Below are 23,580 nucleotides of genomic sequence, written 5' to 3'. Positions count from 1 at the left end.
CACGTTCTGACATGTCAGCGGGGGGCACGTTATTTTTTCGAAATACAGAGGCCCTTCCGGTGGGTCCCAGATGTCAGGTGGAGGAATCATTATTTTGTGCGTAAAAAGGAGGCATTTCCTTGTGTGCGGCTGTGGACCCAGCTGTCAGCCTCTCCACGCACAGTCTACTTCCGATGGTGTCATTCATTGACCACGTTGACCACGCCGCGCCGAGCGCATCCAAGGTGGTGGACGAGGCGAGGCCCCGGACAGCAATGAGCCGGAGATGGGAAGACTAGGGAGTAGAGTCGTGGACGAAGAGGTGTACGACGGTTAATTGGTTCTAGTGTGGTGTGGTTCGGCAGTCGGTGGAGAAGAACAGGAGGTGTGGAGGGGTGGAGGGATGGCCTGGCCAACAGTGGAGTAGCGCTTCATAGCGAAGCATGCTAAGCAGAGCTGCTAGCAGCAGGAGGCAGGAGGTGGTCCCGGCGGCGCTGGAGGAAGAAGACGAGAGATAGAAGATGGATGCCGGTCGTTGGATGTAAATCCAATGGCTAACATGTCAGAATCATTTGTTGACTAAATTGACAACGACTTGCGTTGGCTTCGACCTATTGGCCCACTTTCAGCCTCCAAAAATGTGGCACGTATTCAACCCATTTTTTCAGAATTACAGTCTTTTTTTGCGCGGTAGAATTTACAGTCAATTTGATCTTTTGTTTTTGAATTATAGACATTAGCTAGGCTGGGTGAACAAATAATGTAGCATCCATGCGGCCCATTTATTTTACTTCCTAAAAAATTACAGGCCATTTGCACTTTCTCGAAATACACGATTTTGCTGGGCTGATTCTAATTATAATGTTGGGTTGGGCCAGCAATGTTATCAAAAAATAAAAAGGGGCTGAGCATTTTGTTATAAATATATTTAAATAATAAGTGATATTATTACATTCGTCCTTAAATCTTACCAAGCTTTTGTACACAATCACTAGGATTTTCGTGCCAAAACAATCCAGCATTTTATTTGTTAAGAAATTATTTTTATATGTTAATAAGATGTGGGATATTGTTTTCTTACATATGTAAGTATTTGTTAAATATATGATGACAACAAAAAATAATATATAATAACATATAAAATAATTTAAATGTGTATAATATAGTTAGAAGGGAAACATAAGTTGAACCTGGCGTTCCTATTCTTATATAGAAAAATAGAACAGACCTCTGCGTTTTCTTCAAAAAAAATACATAAATTGGGCTGCCAAAAATAAAACCTCGAATGGGAGGTCCATAGGCCGGTCGATACATGATGGCCCTAAGAAAATACAAACAGGACTATGGACCTCCCATCCGAGGTCGTGGGATGCGCATGTTAAAAATGAAAGCCTAGACCGGGCAGCCCAAAACCACGTCCAACACTTGCCAAAACTTTGTCCCTCGTTTTCTCTGTGTGTCGCACACTCGACATTGTGTGGGCATTTTGATTGTGCATCATATGAAGATGTGCTATGCATGAATGTTGATCAGCATGATGTTAACTGGCTGGTAGTTCCATTTTCGACCATGAATAAAACTTCCAACATGACGTTAACCCTGTTTGAAAAGGCCGTGTTAATATAAATGCTCTGCCTCTGAAAGTTGCAGTTTCTTATCTGAAACGGAACTTGCAGTTTCTTATCTGAAACAGAAACTTGCAGTTTCTTCTCTGAGAATCACATTGTCTGCACTTTTATACTCCTATGAAACTACATTTTTAAGTGCTAAAAATAGATCTCTAGAATTCATAAAATACTTCATATGCTCAATACTGCAAATCTGAAATTCAAAAGACATTCATATCTGAAAGTACTCTTAAAATACACAGCACAAAACACAATTCACAACTTGCAAATACTGACAACCCTAAGCTCCTCCTGACAACTCACAACCTGCCTGACTATTGGGCTGGGGGGGCAGCCCCCTCCTGTTCCTCGGCGGCAGAAAGCCGCCCCGTGAGACGATGTGAACGGCGAGGGAGACGATGGCGGGGAAGCGTCGTCGGGCCAACTGCTTTTCTCCTCTTGCAGTTGGGTTCGGTCGACGAAGACTCCACCGGCTCGCTCTGGCAGGACACCCTCACAAATGGCACCCTGTAGATGCTCGATCCTTCAATCTCTGGTGGATGCTCCATCTGGGATCGAGACTCCCACCACCGCTCCCTCACGATCGGATTCGGTGAATCTGTTTGCTCCATGGCCCGGAGGAGCAGCTCTATGTACTCCGGCGCGACTCCCTCTGGGAGTATCGCCGCCTTTTCGCTCTATTGCAGATATTTGGCCATGGATGTCGCCGTCGCTGCTAGTTGGTCCTTGTTGTCAAACCAAGACTATATCTCCAACATCCTAGCTAGCTTCACAGGGTCGCCGTCTGCGATCCTCACGTATCGGTTGTACTCCTCCATCGATATACTTCTCCACAGCACCTTCACTTGCCGGCGGTGGTTTTTGAATGGAAGAGGAGAGGAGCAGCACTGGTTTTGGATTAGAACGGGAGAGGAGCGACGCTGGTTTTGGACTGGAACATGAGAGGAGGGGCGGTGGTTTTGAAATGGAAGAGGAGATGAGCGGTGCTGCATTTAGATTGGAACAGGAGAGGAGCGGCGGTGGTTTAAGAGGAGAAGAGCGGAAGAGCGGCACTGGTCTTGGAAGTATTTTTTTGTTGTTTTGCGTATTTTGGGTCAAAGTTTGACCACGTACTATATTTGACAAGCAAAATATGAATGCATGTCACCAAAAATTGTATCGTTTGGTTCGTATCTGAATGTACTTTCAAATTATATTATTTTTGCAACATATAACATATATTTTATGTGCGAAAATCATGGTCAATTATGAGCCAGAATAAAAGGGAGACTAGTTAATGTGGGGTCGCTTTCTTAATTGAAGGGTAACTTGATTTTGATTTTGATCCAGTCACAGCGTGCCGGCCCTCTCGTCCAATCCTAAATCGCTGTCGCACGCTCCTCTCCCTCTTCTCCATTGCAAAACCACCTCCTCTCCTCTCCATCATCTCCATTCCAAAACCTCCATCTCGCCTCTCCCTCTTATGATCTTCTCCATTGCAAAACCACCTCCTCTCCTCTACATCTTCTCCATTCCAAAACCACTATCTCGCCTCTCCCTCTTCTGATCTGGAGAGGCCAAGACAGTGTGAAGAGAGCAACACTAGCAAGCAAGCGTGGAGGCTCCTGCCTATATAGTGGACTAGTAGTAGTTTTCTTTTGTCTACCAAGCCGGCTTGACCTCATCAATGACTGTCGAGAAGTCTTCATGCACATGGCCCGGAGGTGCAGTTGTCGTCATTTTGATCTGAAGCGCCGGATTATAACATATAACATGAAAAAATGCCACATGACAAGAAATCATAACCTCACTTGCCAAAGGATACAACATGAATCCCGACGGACAAACTAGACGAGGAACAAAGCTCAAATTAAAGATAAACTCGTAGAAAAGGGGTCCATCGATAGATGTCCTAATTAACATAGCCGGCTTGACATAGATGGCAGCCGAGTAGTCACTGTTCGTGCATGTGCCCCCAATGACTAGCCCAACTCAGTTGTTGCTGTTTAACCCTCGCAGAGATTCGAAGCACATGACACCTAATTTTGCGAGATGACAAGAAACCATTTTTTTAGATTTATCACCACAACTACAGCCATGTACAACATATCCTACACGATATGTAGACGATAGCCAATCCAGGCGTGTCTGCTATAGTCTGGTCACATGCATGGACGAACTGATCTTCCGTGTCTTGCAGGGATCGTCCAGGCACCAACGTAGTACAACACTTCTCAAGTACTATCGTGTTGGGGAACGTTGCAGAAAACAAAATTTTTCCTACGGTTTCACCAGGATCCATCTAGGAGTTCATCTAGCAACGAGTGATTAGATGCATCTACGTACCTTGTAGATCGTGAGTGGAAGCGTTCAAAGAACGGGGATGATGTAGTCGAACACGACGTGATTCAAATCACCGATGATCTTAGCACCGAACGGACGGTGCCTCCGCGTTCAACACACGTACGGAACGGATGACGTCTCCTCCTTTCTTGATCCAGCAAGGGGGGAGGAGAGGTTGATGAAGATCCAGCAGCACGACGGCGTGGTGGTGGATGCAGGGCGTCACAGTAGCAGGGCTTCGCCTATACTACGAGAGAGAGACGTAACGGGGAGAGAGGGAAGCACCAAAGGCTGAGGTATGAAGTCCCTCCTCTCCCCCACTATATATAGGAGGGCAAGGGGGGTGGTGCGCAGCCTACGATATCCAATCTCCTAGGTGCGGCGGCCACGGGAGGTTTCCCTCCCCCCCAAGGCACTCAGGGGTGCCTTCCACTAGTGGGACTCCTCCCCCATGGAAACCTTAGGCGCATGGGCCTATAGGGGCTGGTGCCCTTGGCCCATATAGGCCAAGGCACACCCCCTACAGCCCATGTGCCCCCCCGGGATAGGTGGCCCCACCCGGTGGGCCCTCGGGACCCCTCCGGTGGTCCCGGTACAATACCGATAACCCCGAAACTTGTCCCGATGGCCGAAACAGCACTTCCTATATATAATTCTTTACCTCCGGACCCTTCCGGAACTCCTCATGACGTCCGGGATCTCATCCGGGACTCCGAACAACATTCGGGTTACTGCATACACATATCTTCATAACCCTAGCGTCACCGAACCTTAAGTGTGTAGACCCTACGGGTTCGGGAGACAAGCAGACATGACCGAGACGACTCTCCGGTCAATAACCAACAGCGGGATCTGGATACCCATGATGGCTCCCACATGCTCCACGATGATCTCATCGGATGAACCACGATGTGGAGGATTAATCAACCCCGTATACAATTCCCTTTGTCAATCGGTATGTTACTTGCCCGAGACTCGATCGTTGGTATCCCAATACCTTGTTCAATCTCGTTACCGGCAAGTCACTTTACTCGTACCGTAATGCATGATCCCGTGATCAACCACTTGGTCACCTTGAGCTCATAATGATGATGCATTACCGAGTGGGCCCAGTGATACCTCTCCGTTATCCAGAGTGACAAATCCCAGTCTCGATCCGTGTCAACCCAACAGACACTTTCGGAGATACCTGTAATGCACCTTTATAGTCACCCAGTTACGTTGTGACGTTTGATACACCCAAAGCACTCCTACGGTATCCGGGAGTTACACGATCTCATGGTCAAAGGAAAAGATACTTGACATTGGAAAAGCTCTAGCAAACGAACTACACGATCTTTGTACTGTGCTTAGGATTGGGTCTTGTCCATCACATCATTCTCCTAATGATGTGATCCGTTATCAATGACATCCAATGTCCATAGCCAGGAAATCATGACTATCTGTTGATCAACGAGCTAGTCAACTAGAGGCTTACTAGGGACATATTATGGTCTATGTATTCACACGTGTATTACGATTTCCGGATAATACAGTTATAGCATGAATAAAGACAATTATCATGAACAAAGAAATATAATAATAATGCTTTTATTATTGCCTCTAGGGCATATTTCCAACAGTCTCCCACTTGCACTAGAGTCAATAATCTAGTTACATTGTGATGAATCGAACACCCATGGAATTCTGGTGTTGATCATGTTTTGCCCTAGGGAGAGGTTTAGTTAACGGATCTGCTATATTCAGGTCCGTATGTACTTTACAAATCTCTATGTCTCCATCTTGAACATTTTCACGAATGGAGTTGAAGCGACGCTTGATGTGCCTTGTCTTCTTGTGAAACCTGGGCTCCTTGGCAAGTGCAATAGCTCCAGTGTTGTCACAAAAGAGTTTGATTGGCCCCGACGCATTGGGTATGACTCCTAGGTCGGTGATGAACTCCTTCACCCATATTGCTTCATGTGCTGCCTCCGAGGCTGCCATGTACTCCGCTTCACATGTAGATCCCGCCACGACGCTTTGTTTGCAGCTGCACCAGCTCACTGCTCCACCATTCAACATATACACGTATCCGGTTTGTGACTTAGAGTCATCCAGATCTGTGTCGAAGCTAGCGTCGACATAACCCTTTACGACGAGCTCTTCGTCACCTCCATAAATGAGAAACATTTCCTTAGTCCTTTTCAGGTACTTCAGGATATTCTTGACCGCTGTCCAGTGTTCCTTGCCGGGATTACTTTGGTACCTTCCTACCAAACTTACGGCAAGGTTTACATCAGGTCTGGTACACAGCATGGCATACATAATAGAAACTATGACTGAGGCATAGGGGATGACACTCATCTCTTCTATCTCTTCTGCCGTGGTCGGACATTGAGCTGAGCTCAATTTCATACCTTGCAAAACAGGCAAGAACCCTTTCTTGGACTGATCCATTTTGAACTTCTTCAAAATCTTATCAAGGTATGTGCTTTGTGAAAGACCTATGAGGCGTCTTGATCTATCTCTGTAGATCTTGATGCCTAATATATAAGCAGCTTCTCCAAGGTCCTTCATTGAAAAACTTTTATTCAAGTAGGCCTTGATGCTGTCCAAGAGTTCTATATAATTTCCCATCAAAAGTATGTCATCTACATATTGTATGAGAAATGCTACAGAGCTCCCACTCACTTTCTTGTAAACACAGGCTTCTCCATAAGTCTGCGTAAACCCAAACGCTTTGATCATCTCATCAAAGCGAATGTTCCAACTCCGAGATGCTTGCACTAGCCCATAAATCGAGCGTTGGAGCTTGCACACCTTGTCAGCATTCTTAGGATCGACAAAACCTTCCGGCTGCATCATATACAATTCTTCCTTAAGGAAACCATTAAGGAATGCCGTTTTGACGTCCATTTGCCATATTTCATAATCGTAGAATGCGGCAACTGCTAACATGATTCGGACGGACTTCAGCTTCGCTACCGGTGAGAAAGTCTCATCGTAGTCAACCCCTTGAACATGTAGATAACCCTTAGCGACAAGTCGAGCTTTATAGATGGTCACATTACCATCCGCGTCTGTCTTCTTCTTAAAGATCCATTTATTTTCTATGGCTCGCCGTTCAACGAGCAAGTCAGTCAAAGTCCATACTTCGTTTTCATACATGGATCCTATCTCGGATTTCATGGCTACTAGGCATTTGTCGGAATCCGGGCCCGCCATCGCTTCTTCATAGTTCGAAGGTTCACTGTTGTCTAACAACTTGATTTCCAAGACAGGGTTGCCGTACCACTCTGGTGCGGAACGTGCCCTTGTGGACCTTCGAATTTCAGTAGGAGCTTGATCAGAAGTATCTTGATCATCATTAATAACTTCCTCTCTAGTCGGTGCAGGTGCCTCAGGAACATTTTCTTGAGTTGCGCCATTTACCGGTTCAAGAGGCAATACTTCATCAAGTTCTACTTTCCTCCCACTTACTTCTTTCGAGAGAAACTCTTTCTCTAGAAAGGATCCATTCCTGGCAACAAAGATCTTGCCTTCGGATCTGAGGTAGAAGGTATACCCATAAGTTTCTTTAGGGTATCCTATGAAGACGCATTTTTCCGACTTGGGTTCGAGCTTTTCAGGTTGAAGTTTCTTTACATAAGCATCGCATCCCCAAACTTTTAGAAATGACAGCTTAGCTTTCTTCCCAAACCATAATTCATACGGTGTCGTCTCAATGGATTTCGACGGTGCCCTATTTAAAGTGAATGCGGCAGTCTCTAAAGCATAGCCCCAAAAAGATAGCGGTAAATCGGCAAGAGACATCATAGATCGCACCATATCTAATAAAGTGCGATTACGACGTTCGGACACACCATTACGCTGAGGTGTTCCAGGCGGCGTGAGTTGTGAAACTATTCCACATTTTCTTAAGTGTGTGCCAAATTCGTGACTCAAGTATTCTCCTCCACGATCTGATCGTAGAAACTTGATTTTCCTGTCACGTTGATTCTCAACTTCACTCTGAAATTCCTTGAACTTTTCAAAGGTTTCAGACTTGTGTTTCATTAAGTAGACATACCCATATCTACTTAAGTCATCAGTGAGGGTGAGAACATAACGATAGCCACCGCGAGCCTCAACACTCATTGGACCGCACACATCAGTATGTATGATTTCCAACAAGGTGGTTGCTCGCTCCATTGTTCCTGAGAACAGAGTCTTGGTCATTTTACCCATGAGGCATGGTTCGCACGTGTCAAATGATTCATAATCAAGAGACTCCAAAAGTCCATCTGCATGGAGCTTCTTCATCCGTTTGACACCTATGTGACCAAGGCGGCAGTGCCACAAGTATGTGGGACTATCATTATCAACTTTACATCTTTTGGTATTCACACTATGAATATGTGTAGTAATACGCTCGAGATTCATTAAGAATAAACCATTGACTATCGGAGCATGACCATAAAACATATCTCTCATATAAATAGAACAACCATTATTCTCAGATTTAAATGAGTAGCCATCTCGTATTAAACGAGATCCTGATACAATGTTCATGCTCAAACATGGCACTAAATAACAATTATTGAGGTTTATCACTAATCCCGTAGGTAAATGTAGAGGTAGCGTGCCGACGGCGATCACATCGACCTTGGAACCATTCCCGACGCGCATCGTCACCTCGTCCTTCTCCAGTTTTCGTTTATTCCGCAGCTCCTGCGGTGAGTTACAAATATGAGCAACAGCACCGGTATCAAATACCCAGGAGTTACTACGAGTACTGGTAAGGTACACATTAATCACATGTATATCAAATATACCTTTGGTGTTGCCGGCCTTCTTATCCGCTAAGTATTTGGGGCAGTTCCGCTTCCAGTGACCCTTCCCTTTGCAATAAAAGCACTCTGTCTCAGGCTTGGGTCCATTCTTTGACTTCTTCCCGACAGCTTGCTTGCCGGGCGCAGCAACTTCCTTGCAGTCCTTCTTGAAGTTCTTTTTACCCTTGCCCTTTTTGAACTTAGTGGTTTTATTCATCATCAACACTTGATGTTCCTTCTTGACTTCTACCTCTGCTGATTTCAGCATTGCAAATACTTCAGGAATGGTCTTTACCATCCCCTGCATATTGAAGTTCATCACAAAGCTCTTGTAGCTTGGTGGAAGCGACTGGAGGATTCTGTCAATGACCGCGTCATCCGGGAGATTAACTCCCAGCTGAGTCAAGCGGTTATGTAACCCAGACATAGTGAGTATGTGCTCACTGACAGAACTATTTTCCTCCATCTTACAGCTAAAGAACTTATCGGAGACTTCATATCTCTCGATCCGGGCATGAGCTTGAAAAACCATTTTTAGCTCTTCGAACATCTCATATGCTCCATGTCTCTCAAAACGCTTTTGGAGCCCCGGTTCTAAGCTGTAAAGCATGCCGCACTGAACGAGGGAGTAGTCATCAGTACGTGTCTGCCAAGCGTTCATAGCGTCTTGGTTTTGTGGGACGGGTGGATCACCTAGCGGTGCTTGTAGGACATAATCTTTCTTGGCAGCTATGAGGATGATCCTCAGGTTCCGGACCCAGTCCGTATAGTTGCTGCCATCGTCTTTCAGCTTGGTTTTCTCTAGGAACGCGTTGAAATTGAATACAACGTTGGCCATTTGATCTACAAGACATATTATAAAGGTTTTAGACTAAGTTCATGATAATTAAGTTCATCTAATCAAATTATTAATGAACTCCCACTCAGATTAGACATCCCTCTAGTCATCTAAGTGTTACACGATCCGAGTCTACTAGGCCATGTCCGATTAACACGTGAGACGGACTAGTCATCGCCGGTGAACATCTTCATGTTGATCGTATCTTCCATACGACTCGTGTTCGACCTTTCGGTCTCTGTGTTCCGAGGCCATGTCTTCACATGCTAGGCTCGTCAAGTTAACCCTAAGTGTTTTTGCATGTGTAAAACTTCTTACACCCGTTGTATGTGAACATAAGGATCTATCACACCCGATTAACACGTGATGCTTCGAAACGACAAACTGTAGCAACAGTGCACAGTTAGGGGAGAACACTTCTTGAAATTGTTGTAAGGGATCATCTTATTTACTACCGTCGTACTAAGTAAACAAGATGCAAAACATGATAAACATCACATGCAATCAAATAATAATAGTGACATGATATGGCCAATATCACATAGCTCCTTTGATCTCCATCTTGGGGCTCCATGATCATCCTGTCACCGTCATACTCGTTGACATGTAAGTTGTGATTCCTATTACAATAGTATGAACATCTCATACATCACATATGGATCATTCATCATTCATCACAACTTTGGCCATATCACATCACATAGCATACCCTGCAAAAACAAGTTAGACGTCCTCTAATTGTTGTTTGCATGTTTTACGTGGCTGCTATGGGTTTCTAGCAAGAACGTTTCTTACCTACGCAAAGACCACAACGTGATATGCCAATTGCTATTTACCCTTCATAAGGACCCTTTTCATCGAATCCGATCCGACTAAAGTAGGAGAGACAGACACCCGCTGGCCACCTTATGCAACTAGTGCATGTCAGTCGGTGGAACCTGACTCACGTAAGAGTACGTGTAAGGTCGGTCCGGGCCGCTTCATCCCACGATGCCGCCGAATCAAGATAAGACTAGTAACGGCAAGCATATTGAACAAAATCAACGCCCACAACTACTTTGTGTTCTACTCGTGCAAGAGAACTACGCATAGACCTAGCTCATGATGCCACTGTTGGGGAACGTTGCAGAAAACAAAAATTTTCCTACAGTTTCACCAGGATCCATCTAGGAGTTCATCTAGCAACGAGTGATTAGATGCATCTACGTACCTTGTAGATCGCGAGCGGAAGCGTTCAAAGAACGGGGATGATGTAGTCGAACACGACGTGATTCAAATCACCGATGATCTTAGCACCGAACGGACGGTGCCTCCGCGTTCAACACACGTACGGAACGGATGACGTCTCCTCCTTCCTTGATCCAGCAAGGGGGGAGGAGAGGTTGATGAAGATCCAGCAGCACGACGGCGTGGTGGTGGATGCAGGGCGTCACAGTAGAAGGGCTTCGCCTATACTACGAGAGAGAGACGTAACGGGGAGAGAGGGAAGCACCAAAGGCTGAGGTATGAAGTCCCTCCTCTCCCCCACTATATATAGGAGGGCCAAGGGGGGGTGGTGCGCAGCCTAGGAGATCCAATCTCCTAGGTGCGGCGGCCAGGGGAGGTTTCCCTCCCCCCCAAGGCACTCAGGGGTGCCTTCCACTAGTGGGACTCCTCCCCCATGGAAACCTTAGGCGCATGGGCCTATAGGGGCTGGTGCCCTTGGACCATATAGGCCAAGGCGCACCCCCTACAGCCCATGTGCCCCCCCGGGATAGGTGGCCCCACCCGGTGGGCCCCCGGGACCCCTCCGGTGGTCCCGGTACAATACCGATAACCCCGAAACTTGTCCCGATGGCCGAAACAGCACTTCCTATATATAATTCTTTACCTCCGGACCATTCCGGAACTCCTCGTGACGTCCGGGATCTCATTCGGGACTCCGAACAACATTCGGGTTACTGCATACACATATCTTCATAACCCTAGCATCACCGAACCTTAAGTGTGTAGACCCTACGGGTTCGGGAGACAAGCAGACATGACCGAGACGACTCTCCGGTCAATAACCAACAGCGGGATCTGGATACCCATGATGGCTCCCACATGCTCCACGATGATCTCATCGGATGAACCACGATGTCGAGGATTAATCAACCCCGTATACAATTCCCTTTGTCAATCGGTATGTTACTTGCCCGAGACTCGATCGTTGGTATCCCAATACCTTGTTCAATCTCGTTACCGGCAAGTCACTTTACTCATACCGTAATGCATGATCCCGTGATCAACCACTTGGTCACCTTGAGCTCATAATGATGATGCATTACCGAGTGGGCCCAGTGATACCTCTCCGTTATCCAGAGTGACAAATCCCAGTCTCGATCCGTGTCAACCCAACAGACACTTTCGGAGATACCTGTAATGCACCTTTATAGTCACCCAGTTACGTTGTGACGTTTGATACACCCAAAGCACTCCTACGGTATCCAGGAGTTACACGATCTCATGGTCAAAGGAAAAGATACTTGACATTGGAAAAGCTCTAGCAAACGAACTACACGATCTTTGTACTATGCTTAGGATTGGGTCTTGTCCATCACATCATTCTCCTAATGATGTGATCCCGTTATCAATGACATCCAATGTCCATAGCCAGGAAATCATGACTATCTGTTGATCAACGAGCTAGTCAACTAGAGGCTTACTAGGGACATATTATGGTCTATGTATTCACACGTGTATTACGATTTCCGGATAATACAGTTATAGCATGAATAAAGACAATTATCATGAACAAAGAGATATAATAATAATGCTTTTATTATTGCCTCTAGGGCATATTTCCAACATATCGCTCGTCTCCCTCTTTTATTAAGTCACCCTACTTGCGGGGCCAGGGAGTGTGCCAATGGTCGGTTCTTAATTGTCGTCCCACATGTGTGTGCAAACGCAATATGATGCGTGTTCCATTCGGAGATCAGCGTGCCAGACCGACCGACCGTCTGGGGTGCGACGCGAACGCATCGGGCGTGCTGTATACTCCGTACATGTGTACGGCCATTTTCTAGACGCTTTGCTCCATGGCGCGGGCGCAATCCATGGATACAAAATTAGTATACTATATACTATTTAAAAGTCAAGGGCGAGGCTTTTCCTGCGCGGTAGGCGGCGGGGCAGTTCCGCCTAGTCGGTTCGACAAAGACGAGAGAAGACGAGGGAGTAGGCTGCTGCAAACGTAGGGCTGTGTGATTTGATAGCGAGTTACTGCTGGACAGGTGGGGCCCCATGATTTGACTTGCCATTATCATTTTAACTGCGGTGCTACGACCGGCATGAGTCTCCCGATTCCTGACCACCTCCATACAGGTGCCTCTCCCAATGCTCCACCATGTAGTAGAGGCAGGCTCTTGCATGAGAGCCCACTTCTCCACTTTTTCCTTGCCTCTCTTTCCTCCACATATGCAAAAATGCCATGTAAAGTGCACTATTGTACTTAGTTTTACTTGCTCCTACAGGTGCTTAAGCTTGCCACATAGGCATAAAGTCTGATGTGGCAAGTTAATCAAGAAGAGAGAGACTAGTTTGGTGACCCAAGGAAGAAATGGTGCTAAGAGCGTGTACCTAGGTGAAAAGACAATTTTGAGTCTATAGATAATTAAATGAAGCAAACTTAGCAACACTATTTCATTGGAAGAGGTCACTCCTTGGCAAATGCAATAAATACTAGTACTCCCTGTGTCCCATAATATAAGAACGTTTTTGGCACTACACTAGTGTGAAAAACATTCTTATATTATGGGACGGAGGGAGTACGAAGAAAGAGATACAGAGGAGTAAAAAATACACTTATAGCCAACCTTGTTGTAGTATGAGTGACTAAGTGATGACTATGTATGACATGCCAACATCAGATAGCCTAACGCACCGTGTTAAATCTCCAAGGGCGCGACCGCGCGAGCGACGCGACAGTCGTGGTAGGCGCGACCATGATACGGGCTGCTGGCAGCCCTTGGATCTGAGATCAAACGGTCGCATGCTAAGTTGCTGAAAATTTGCAGAATAACCCTCCAGGATAGGATATTCACCCATAGGTCTAGAATCACGCCATGCAACCGTTCGATCTCAGATCCAAGGGCTCTCGGAAGCCCGTATCATGGGAGAATGGAAAGCCACTACCCTGTCATTCGCACGCTGGCAGTTCGCTCCTACTCGTCCCCGCACGTCCTTAAATACTACGGCGGTTCGCTCCTAGTCGTCCCGTCCATTCACATTACGGCAGTTCCACTAATCCTAACCCTCCTCCAAATCTCCATGATCGGCGGTGAGTACAAGGTTAGAACCATCACCGGCGATGAGTTCGACGTCATCTACACCCGTTCTTCCGCGATGGTGAAAGGATGCCTTTCTCGCTTCAGACGCATGTTCGAAGACTCAGATGATGAGTGGGTCACTGGGCTAGATGTTGAGTACACCATAGTCCTGGGATGAGAGAAGGATCTAAAGGACGAAGAGAGGAAGAAGCCCGCCGTGATCTAGGTTTGTGTGCATGACTTATGCTTGGTCTACCACATATGCCATGCCGACGTTGAGTGCCAGGATTTTAAGGACTTCCTCGAGAGCAACCTAGTCAAATTCGTTACTATAGATTTTCGTAACGACAAAGAAGTCCTGCGTCGGATAGGCCTCGTTGTAGGCAACACCTTCGACCTCCAGAAGAATCGGCTGGTGTCCTCTCGTCAGCCTTCAATTGTGACCCTGGCAGGAGCCATGGTTCATCCTTTGTACGGTAAACTGGAGAAACCTCCATACACGTTTCATCGTCATGCATGGCAGCAGAATGTACTAGATATAGACCACATCCACTACGTGTAATGTATGGCTACCTTTGCTTCAATATCTACAAGGGTTGGATGAAGAGCAACAGCCAAGTGTGCGGTTCAAGCAAAGAAGTATCGGCCAAGAGGAAAAGGGATAAGGACGAAGTCGAGGACGTGGACGAGGACTCCAAGTAAGGTGGCAGTGTCGTTGCTCATGGTGGTTCTAATGCAGTGTCTACCGGAATAGTTGCAAAGTTTAATTTCAGGTGTGCGTAATTTAATTTGAGGGGTGTGTTGTGCTGAGCCCCCAGCAGAACTATGTTATGTTTCTTCTCGTTACTTTAACTCTACAGTACGTACATACTAGTATTTCTTACATTTCATCTTTTAGTTGGTATAGTACTACCACTCGTTTCTTCACATTATATGCATACAATATATATGGCCAACATCATATAGCCAGCAGTTTAGTTGTCAAAGAATTTCAGGGTGCTTAGTTTTGTCAAAGAATTCCAGGATGCTTAGAGGGTGCTTGGATCCAAGGGACTTATTTTAGTCTGACTAAAAATAGTCTCTTTAAGAGGCTAAAGTTCCAAGCACCCCTGACTAAAGAGGGGCTAAACCTAGTCTTGAGACTAAAAAAATTTAGTCAGGGGTACCCCTACTAAAATGTGGATTAGTCCTCTCTCTACTCATTTAACTCCTCTCCTTTAACACGGGCAAGTTCTGGATTGGAGGGTTTGGAGGATAATAAATGCTCATTAACTTGATTTTAGCCTGTTTAGTATTTGGATCCAAGCATGGCTGAGGCTAGCATGTTTTAGTCCCACTACTTTTAGTCATGGGACTAAAACGTATACAAGCACCCTCTTAGTTTTACTAGCACAAATGCCCGTGCATTGCAATGGGTTAAAAACTTAACGTGATCCTGGTGAACAACCCTTTATATTGGACATGCATTTGGACCTGCTAATTGCGCTCATGAAATTTGCTAAGTGTATAAAAAGCAAAACAAACAATATAACTTTATAAAATCTAGCTTACAAATTATGTCCAATATGTGTGTGATTTCTTGATCTTTTGTTTTTCTAATCACACTGACTTTATAAATAGAGCATGTGTAGAGAGATTATCTTCTTCCCATCCCATTCACGCGCCGTGGCTCTCGACGTCGGCGGCGAGCTAGCTACTCGATGGCGAGCACGTACGCATATAAGATTACTCAGATCGAGTGATGCATGCTAGCTAGTGTAGGCAGCAGCTAGCGTTTAATTTGATGCTCCATAGTATAGAAACAAAACGGTGGTCGAACACATGGTGATGAGTGGTGTTTGCTCGTGGCGCTGCTCGATCATCATGTATGGTACAGTACGTGTTGGTGGAAGCCGTACGTTGGACGGGTCGGGGTCGGGGCCGATGTGCCGGACGGCAGAGGCTCACACGTGGACGTGGCAGGCGGCGACCGTGAGAGCGCTGACGCTGGTAAGCTCTAGCTTGAAGCTCGGTCCGTCCGAGGAGAGCAGCCGAGGTGGGTGTCGCCGTTGGTGGTGAGGACCTCGAAGATGCTGCCATCGAGGGCGAGGACGTCGAAGGTGACGCGTCCGATCAAGGTCCAACACCTGCATGTTCCTCTCCTTCCTACCGGCCACCTTGTGGAGGCCATAGGCGATGATGGGTTGGCACTGACGGGCTCATTGATGAGGCGGCCGGCCGGCGTCCTTGGTGGCCTGTCGCTACGGCCGGGTCGTTGAAGAACGCTGGCATGCATGCATGGTGATCTATCAGACTATCACAGCGTCCCGGAGCTTGAGCGCCTTCGAGGTAGGCCTCGGCCGTCTCTCCTTGATCCTGGTGAGGACGGACGATCGCGCTCACCTCCTCCCTCCGCCTCCGGGTTGACGTTGAGCGGCTAGAAGGACATAGCCGGCCTTGGATTCCACCTGGACGACGACGATGACGACCTTGAACGGCAGCTAGCTAGTAGCTTCATGCATGTCCCGCTAGCTGCACCTCGGCGTTGTAGACGTTGCCACAGGGGGCGGGTTGGTGGTGCTCGCCGGAGTCGGTGAAGGCGCCCCGGGCAGGAGGGGCTGATGAGCTAGGTTTGCCCTGGTCGTTGGCGACGATGTCAGCGCGCGCGGCCTTTTCGGTACACGCAGACGCAGGAGTAGGTGGTGCCCAGGGCCCCAGGCCAGGTCGATGCCGATCACCGGCCGGAACCCTTCTCCTTGGCTGCTGCCGATCGAGGGAGCTCGCGGTGGCAGCGGCCGCTTGTGTTGTGTTGGTGGATGATGCGATGGACGCATGAAGAGTAGGCCTAGTCCGTCCAAGTGCTATCTTCCTTGGGTTGGTGATGTAACAACAGAACGACCGCGGAGAAATAATACCACCTCGGATGTAGAAAATAATATAGGTGAAAAAAACTGAAAGCGTAAATTCACGAGAAGAAACGTATTGTGACGGTGAATCCACGGAGTCAATCCGTGCTTTATTATTAGGGATAGATTTGAGGGGTGGGTTGTGCTGGACACCATTATTGTGACTAGCCATTTTAATAGTACTATATGCATAATTTGGCAACAAGCGCTCTCTATATGTACCATCTTTTTTTTTAATTTCAAGTTTTGCTCCATAGCGCAATCCATCGATACTACTGATGTAAAAAAGTATACATTTTTAAAATGCTAGAGGGCGGGCAGTCTAGCTTGGTCGTTTTCACGAGAGGCGAGGGCCTTTGTGATTTGATGGCTCATTGCTGCTAGAAGGCGGGGCCTTGTGATTTGACTGCTCGTATAAATGCGCCGCCGACCTGATCGAGGAGGAGCAAAGAACCGTGCGGTATACTCAAGTTTTCCACTGGAGTAGTACTGCGACGGAGGAGCACAAAACACGGCAGCCCAGTGCCATATGGCGATCAAAATGATCTAATCATCTCATTGTTAGCATTGTTCTATTCATTCCTTCAAAAAAACCATTGTTCTATTCATGCTCGCAGAGAACGTGACACGTGCAGCAAAACACCCGAAGCAAAAGATGAAACATAGGAGCAAAAGAAGAAGGAAGATTATCACCCCAAATGATCTAATTCGCCTCGGAGTCGTAACTGCTTCTTCATCGCCTCCATGACCTCCATCTCCTTGCGCGTCTCCTCCGCCATCTTCTTCATTCTGTCCATGACACAGGATTTCTCGACGCGAGCCGTCATCATCTATTCCACGGCCGCATTACATACCTTGACAGCAGCCGGGTGCTCGATGTGGAGCTTCGCCAACTCCTCTTTCTATTCCATGACGAGGGCCTGCAGCATCTTCATCGAGGAACTACTATTCTCATGTAGCTTCTTCCAGCCGGCATTCTTCTCCTTCAACAGGTCGATCTCGTGGTAGAGCTTCGCCTTGTCCTCCTGAAGTCACAGGATTTCGTCGGTCGCCTTCTTCTCCGAGGCAATGCTCTTCTTCAACAGCATCACCAAGCCGGCGGTCAACTCCCCCTGCTGATTGAGCTCAGCGGGCATGTCGTCGAGGCTCTCCTTCAAGAAAAAAATACACTTCCGTGATGATACATGCTTGCCACAGTAGGTCGCGTTTTTTGTCATGCATGTACATCCATGACAAATTTATGACAGAATCAAGATAGTCATACCTGTGTTGTCATAGAAGTGTTCCATGACATTACCAAAATTATCATCACGGAAGTGTCCACTTCCATGACGATCAATCGCGTGTCACAGAAGTGCTTTCATCAGGGGTGACTGACACGTGGCATCCACCATAACGGAACGCCGTTAAGCTATCGGGTCGGGTTTTGGATCCGATAACCCGTTAACAGCCCCGACCAATGGGTATTTTCCATGTGTAAAATCATCATTGGCTGGAGGAAACACGTGTCGGCTCACCGTTGGGACAGATGTCATCCGCTCATTGGACCGAAGGCGCCTATGATACGGCGACATGTGGCACAGCCCAACAGAGGCACATTCCTGTGAAAAGGCTGGCCCATTTGACTTGGTCAAAAGGTGGCGGGCCGGCCCATGGAAAGCCTGTTAACGGCATGTTCGCATATAGCCCATTTACAGCCCGCTAACCCAGGGCCCGTTATGCCCTATCCGAATTAGGCCCAGTAGCGTCATCTGGGCCGTCCAATATGATTCAGCCCGTTTTAACTTCCGGCCCATGTGTGGCCCATGACTTCTTTCGGCCCATATGAGGACCTTTGTAACTTTTGGCCCATTAATGGCCCGTGGTGAAACTGACCCGTAATGAACATTGTATCACTTTAAACCCATTAACGGCCCGTTATTCCATTAGGCCGTTTCTAGCCCAAGTTATCTTTCGGCCTTCTCAGGGCCCATTGATTCTTGGGCTCATTTGCAGCATTCGGTTACATACAGCCCGTTACTGTCATTTTCTGCTTGTGGGCCAAATTCAGCCCGTCGTTACAGTCGGAGTCGGTGTCAAAACTGGCGGATCTCGGCTAGGCGGATGGTAATAGGAGACGGGGGACACGATGTTTTTACCCAGGTTCGGGCCCTCTCGATGGAGGTAAAACCCTTCTCCTACTTGATTGATCCTGATGATATGAGTATTACAAGAGTTGATCTACCACGAGATCGAAGAGGCTAAACCCTAGAAGCTAGCCTATGGTATGATTGTTGTTCTTGGTCCTACGGACTAAACCCTCCGGTTTATATAGACAACGGAGGGGGCTAGGGTTACATAGAGTCGGTTACAAGGAAGGAGATCTATATATCCGTATTGCCAAGCTTGCCTTCCACGCCAAGGAGAGTCCCATCCGGACACGGAACGAAGTCTTCAATCTTGTATCTTCATAGTCCAATAGTCCGACCAAAGGATATAGTTCGGCTGTCCGGATACCCCCTAATCCAGGACTCCCTCAGTAGCCCCTGAACCAGGCTTCAATGACGATGAGTCCGGCGCGCAGATTGTCTTCGTCATTGCAAGGCGGGTTCCTCCTCCGAATACTTCATAGAGGATTTTGAACACGAGGATCGTGTCCGGCTCTGCAAAACAAGTTCCACATACAACCGTAGAGAGAATAATATTTCCAAAAATCTAATCTGCTGACGTACCTATAGTGCGACATCACACCACAGCCAGGTCTTTATTCGAATCGTTTTTCATAACCAATCTCAGCGTGTTTCGCGAGGCGGTTTCCTTGCCACGTCTTGTCGAAGCAGAGATCGTGTCCCCTTTATTACGGGATTCTCATCAATACGGACATGGGTAACCCAACCGTGCCTATTGGTAGGACTCCTAGATCTTAGGCAAGTCCCAAACGGCCACGAGGAGGACGCTTGATATTCACCCTCTTTATAAAGGGGACAAGGCTTTTCCTTTTTTCCCTCTCATGCTCAATCAAATCCTTCCCCCGCCTCGAGTTCTAACACCCAAAACTCAGGTCATGTGCTTCGGACCTCCAACTATGTCCGGATCCAACCTTCAAGGTCGGTGGATGCCTTCCTCCGTCATGGAGGAGGACATCAAGAGGTTGAGAGAGGCTAGATATCTGACAGCCGAAATTTTGCATCGGCTGCCCGCCCGAGGGCAGGTCGTCCCTACTCCCGAACCCAATGAGAGCATCGTGTTCATCTCCCACTTCCTCCGATGACTAGGCCTCGCTCTGTATCCCTTTGTTAGGGATCTTATGTTCTATTATGGGCTAGATTTTCACGATCTGGCCCCGGATTCCCTTCTTCACATTTCGTCATTTATCGTCGTATGTGAGGCCTTCCTCCACATTACCCCTCACTTCGGCCTGTGGCTCAAGACCTTCGATGTGAAGCCGAAGATGATCGAGGGGCAGCACGCAGCGTGCGGAGGCGCTTTAATAAGCAAAATTGCTGACGCTCCATGGCCTGAGGGTAGCTTCCCAGAGGTGTCCGGATTGTGGCAGCAGGAGTGGTTCTACATCACAGCTCCCCGCAGTGCCAAGTGGGTAGCTGCCCCCACCTTTTGCTCAGGCCCCCCACCACAACTGATGTCATGGATCAGCAGGGGGCTGAGCTGGGGTCCGACCAAGGACGTGCCAATACTGCAAAGCCGTATCCGAGATCTCTTTGAGAGAGATTTCAGTCTGGTTATGGTAGTGCAAGTTATGCTAGTTCGTCGAGTCCAGCCTTGCAAACGCCGGCCCCTTCGCATGTGGGAATTCAACCCGGAAGGACCGCAAGCTATTCAACACTTCCTTGGCATGACGCCCGAGGAGATGTACAAATTGTTCTTCGGACCACAAATAATGTGTCTGGAAATCACTGAGGATGCTGGTCTGAGCTGCAACCGCCCGGATACCCAAGTAAGTAGCCCCGCATCCGAACACACTGTCTGTTTGTTTATCATAACGTCGCCCTAAAAAAGTCGCACTTTGACCAGGATTGGATAGCGAAGGCAAAGTTGATCAGGTGTCCGGCCCCCCTCCCTGAGACATCACCAAATCCCGTGCTAACCAGGATGCTGGAGATCGCGCCTTATCAAGCGCCCTTAGGAGAAGATAAAGGGGGGAACAAGGAGGCTAGCGCCTCCGCGAAGGAGGTTAGTCGGGGAGGAGGAACTTAAACTTCCTCTCCCCAGGGAAGGAAGAGAACCGCCTCTGAGGACCCGAAGACAATGGTCTCCAAACGGGGGAAGAAATCTCCGCCGGAGGGTCCTGCCCTGGGGGATACCCTGGCCGCACTATGCCCTCAAGGGGATCAGCCCTCCACCGAGCTATAAGTAAAAGGGTATTTAATATGAAAATATCTCGCTGTACTTATGAGGAAAATAATCGAAGCATTTATCTTGCAGTTCGGATCTTAGCCCTCCTCAGCAGAGCTCGTCTTCAGGGGATCTTCTTCCAGAGATGATGGAGAGCGAAACGCCTCCCCCTGCCACACCGCCTCATGAGGTGGGCGACCCCGAGGTGTCATCGCGGAGGGTTTCTCCTGATCCATCAAGGCCAGAAGGTAATCCTATGGCCACCCGAAGTCCTCGGTATTCGGCTCTTGAAGCAAGCAATCAAAAGAGTCCGACACCATCTGGTGTGCGGTCGGACGTACTGAGGGATCTGCTAGAGCAAGCGACTATCTCAGAAGAGCATCGCACGTTGATGGGTATGGTGATTGAAAGGATTTCGTCCGCCGAGAGCGGGTTGCATGAAGCCTTTATGAGTCTGCTGACGGGTTTTGAGGTACACGAAATGATGTACATTGTTGACAGTACCGCTATTACACATATTACATCCACTGGGCATCAAAGTTCGCCACCAGTGCAAATATAGGGAACAAAGCAGCACATTACATACACTGGCCGTCAAAATTGGCCACCAGTGCAAATAAACGCGGCAGCAAAACAAGAGCATAATTGAAACAACTTCAGAAGAGCTCAAGAAACGTTATCTTGGGTATCCACCATGCTGGCAATAAGCTTAGCAAGCTGATTAGCTTTGTCCTATTTGGCGCTAAAATCCTCCAACGCTTGCTGTTGCACCAGAAAGTATGCATCTGAATGCTCCAGGAACTTTTGTAGTCCTTCCGCTTCTTGTCTCAGCACAGCTGATCGATGTCTTTCAGCTCGTAGTTGAGACTCAAGAAACCGAACTGATTCAGACAGTGAGTTTGAATAGCTTGTGCAAGTGGTGGTGGCCAGTAACTCGAACACTAAACCAAGACAGGACTTTGGGGTTGTCTCCCTGTCTTCAAGATAGTCTTCCTTAGCTGTTTTATCAGCTTTGTTGGAGACCAACAAGGATGTGTCACTATCCTGAACCTTATCTGCATTACTTCCTTTACCATTGCTTAATAAGGCACTCTTCCCCAATATTCTGTCAACATTATAAAAGAAGAAACAAGCAGACACATAACAAGTTTAGCATGTACTAGTATATGAAACTCATTTCGGTGAACCAGTTCATTAGTAAGGTGGACAGGATTAAACTACCAAGTCTTCTATTTCCAAGTACTAGTACATAATAAAAGAATCAAACAAACATATATCTATGTCCTATGGTCACTACATTGTCTTGCCAAATCAAAATAGAGACACGGTTCAAATCATATCAGTTCAAGACAAAGCAGCAGTGAAAGAATACAAAGTGTGGGAAACTACACGACACAACAAGATTTCAGATGGGTACCACGGGTCTACATGTACAACAACACTATTGGCTCTGTTGTGATGCTAGTAATGTGCATGATATGAAAGTCAACTGTATACACAATTGAAATTGAAATCAACAGAGCTATTGATAAGAGCAAACCTGTTAAAGAAACATACGTGAACATACCTGCTGTGCCATTGGAGTTTTGATTGGATCCTTCAATTTAAAAATAAGTTTGTATGAGTAAATACAGTGATACAAGAGCAAAGCAATCATAGTTAAAAAAAGGCGCGCCTAAGCGAGCGCTTAAGCGTGCCTAGGCTCTAGGCGTTGGCAAAACGCATTGCGCATAACTATGCATAATCTGTGCATAACTGTGCAAAAGCATGCGCTTTGGTCAGTAAAGCGCAAGGAGGTGGCAAAACGCACAATTAACGCCTAGCACTTTTTTGAACTATGATAGCAATGGAATCTTAAATTAGAACAGTTGTTCTTCAAGTTTAGGCACTTGTTCTACATGAACAGAGTACAGTAAGACGCAAGAATATAATACTTAAAAATAGAAAATGATCTCATAGACCTTACCACATTCTTGGTTCAGGACCAGTACAGAACAAGGCGTTCCCAGTCATCGTCCAGTAAATGTGTCTCAGGAGAACATAAGGGAATTTGATGAGTTTCTTTGCCGGTGAAGTACGTTTTCTTCAGGTAATTCTGATACTGCCACCAAGCATTCTTGAAGATAGCAGAGGTATTAGCACAGGTTACCTCATCCTGAGTTTCCAAATCGGTCCTTCTCTATAGAGAAAATTGGGAAAATTTGCTGTATTATAGCCATCATGGAGGTAGGATGCATGGGATGAAGCAAAGTAATTGCCATGAATAACATTACTTACACATAACTCCTGGAAAAACACCTGCAACTGGCATTTTCCTTCATCTTCAGTATAATATTTCCAAGATGGGAAGATACGCACATACGATTTAGCAACATCAAATGCGATAGATGCTAAACTACGACTAGCTGGTTGTGCTTCCTCCACAGGAATAGGCGTACTAACTGGTGGAGTTGGGGTTCGCCATGATAGTACTGGCCCTTTGGCCACTGGAGCTGCCATACTAACTGCTCTTAT

This window comes from Triticum urartu, chromosome 3A (genome assembly GCF_056163025.1).
Source record: "Triticum urartu cultivar PI428250 chromosome 3A, HENAU_Tu73, whole genome shotgun sequence".
NCBI classification, from domain to species: domain Eukaryota; kingdom Viridiplantae; phylum Streptophyta; class Magnoliopsida; order Poales; family Poaceae; genus Triticum; species Triticum urartu.
The sequence above is the reverse complement of the archived record's forward strand: the minus strand, read 5'-3'. Positions refer to the sequence as shown.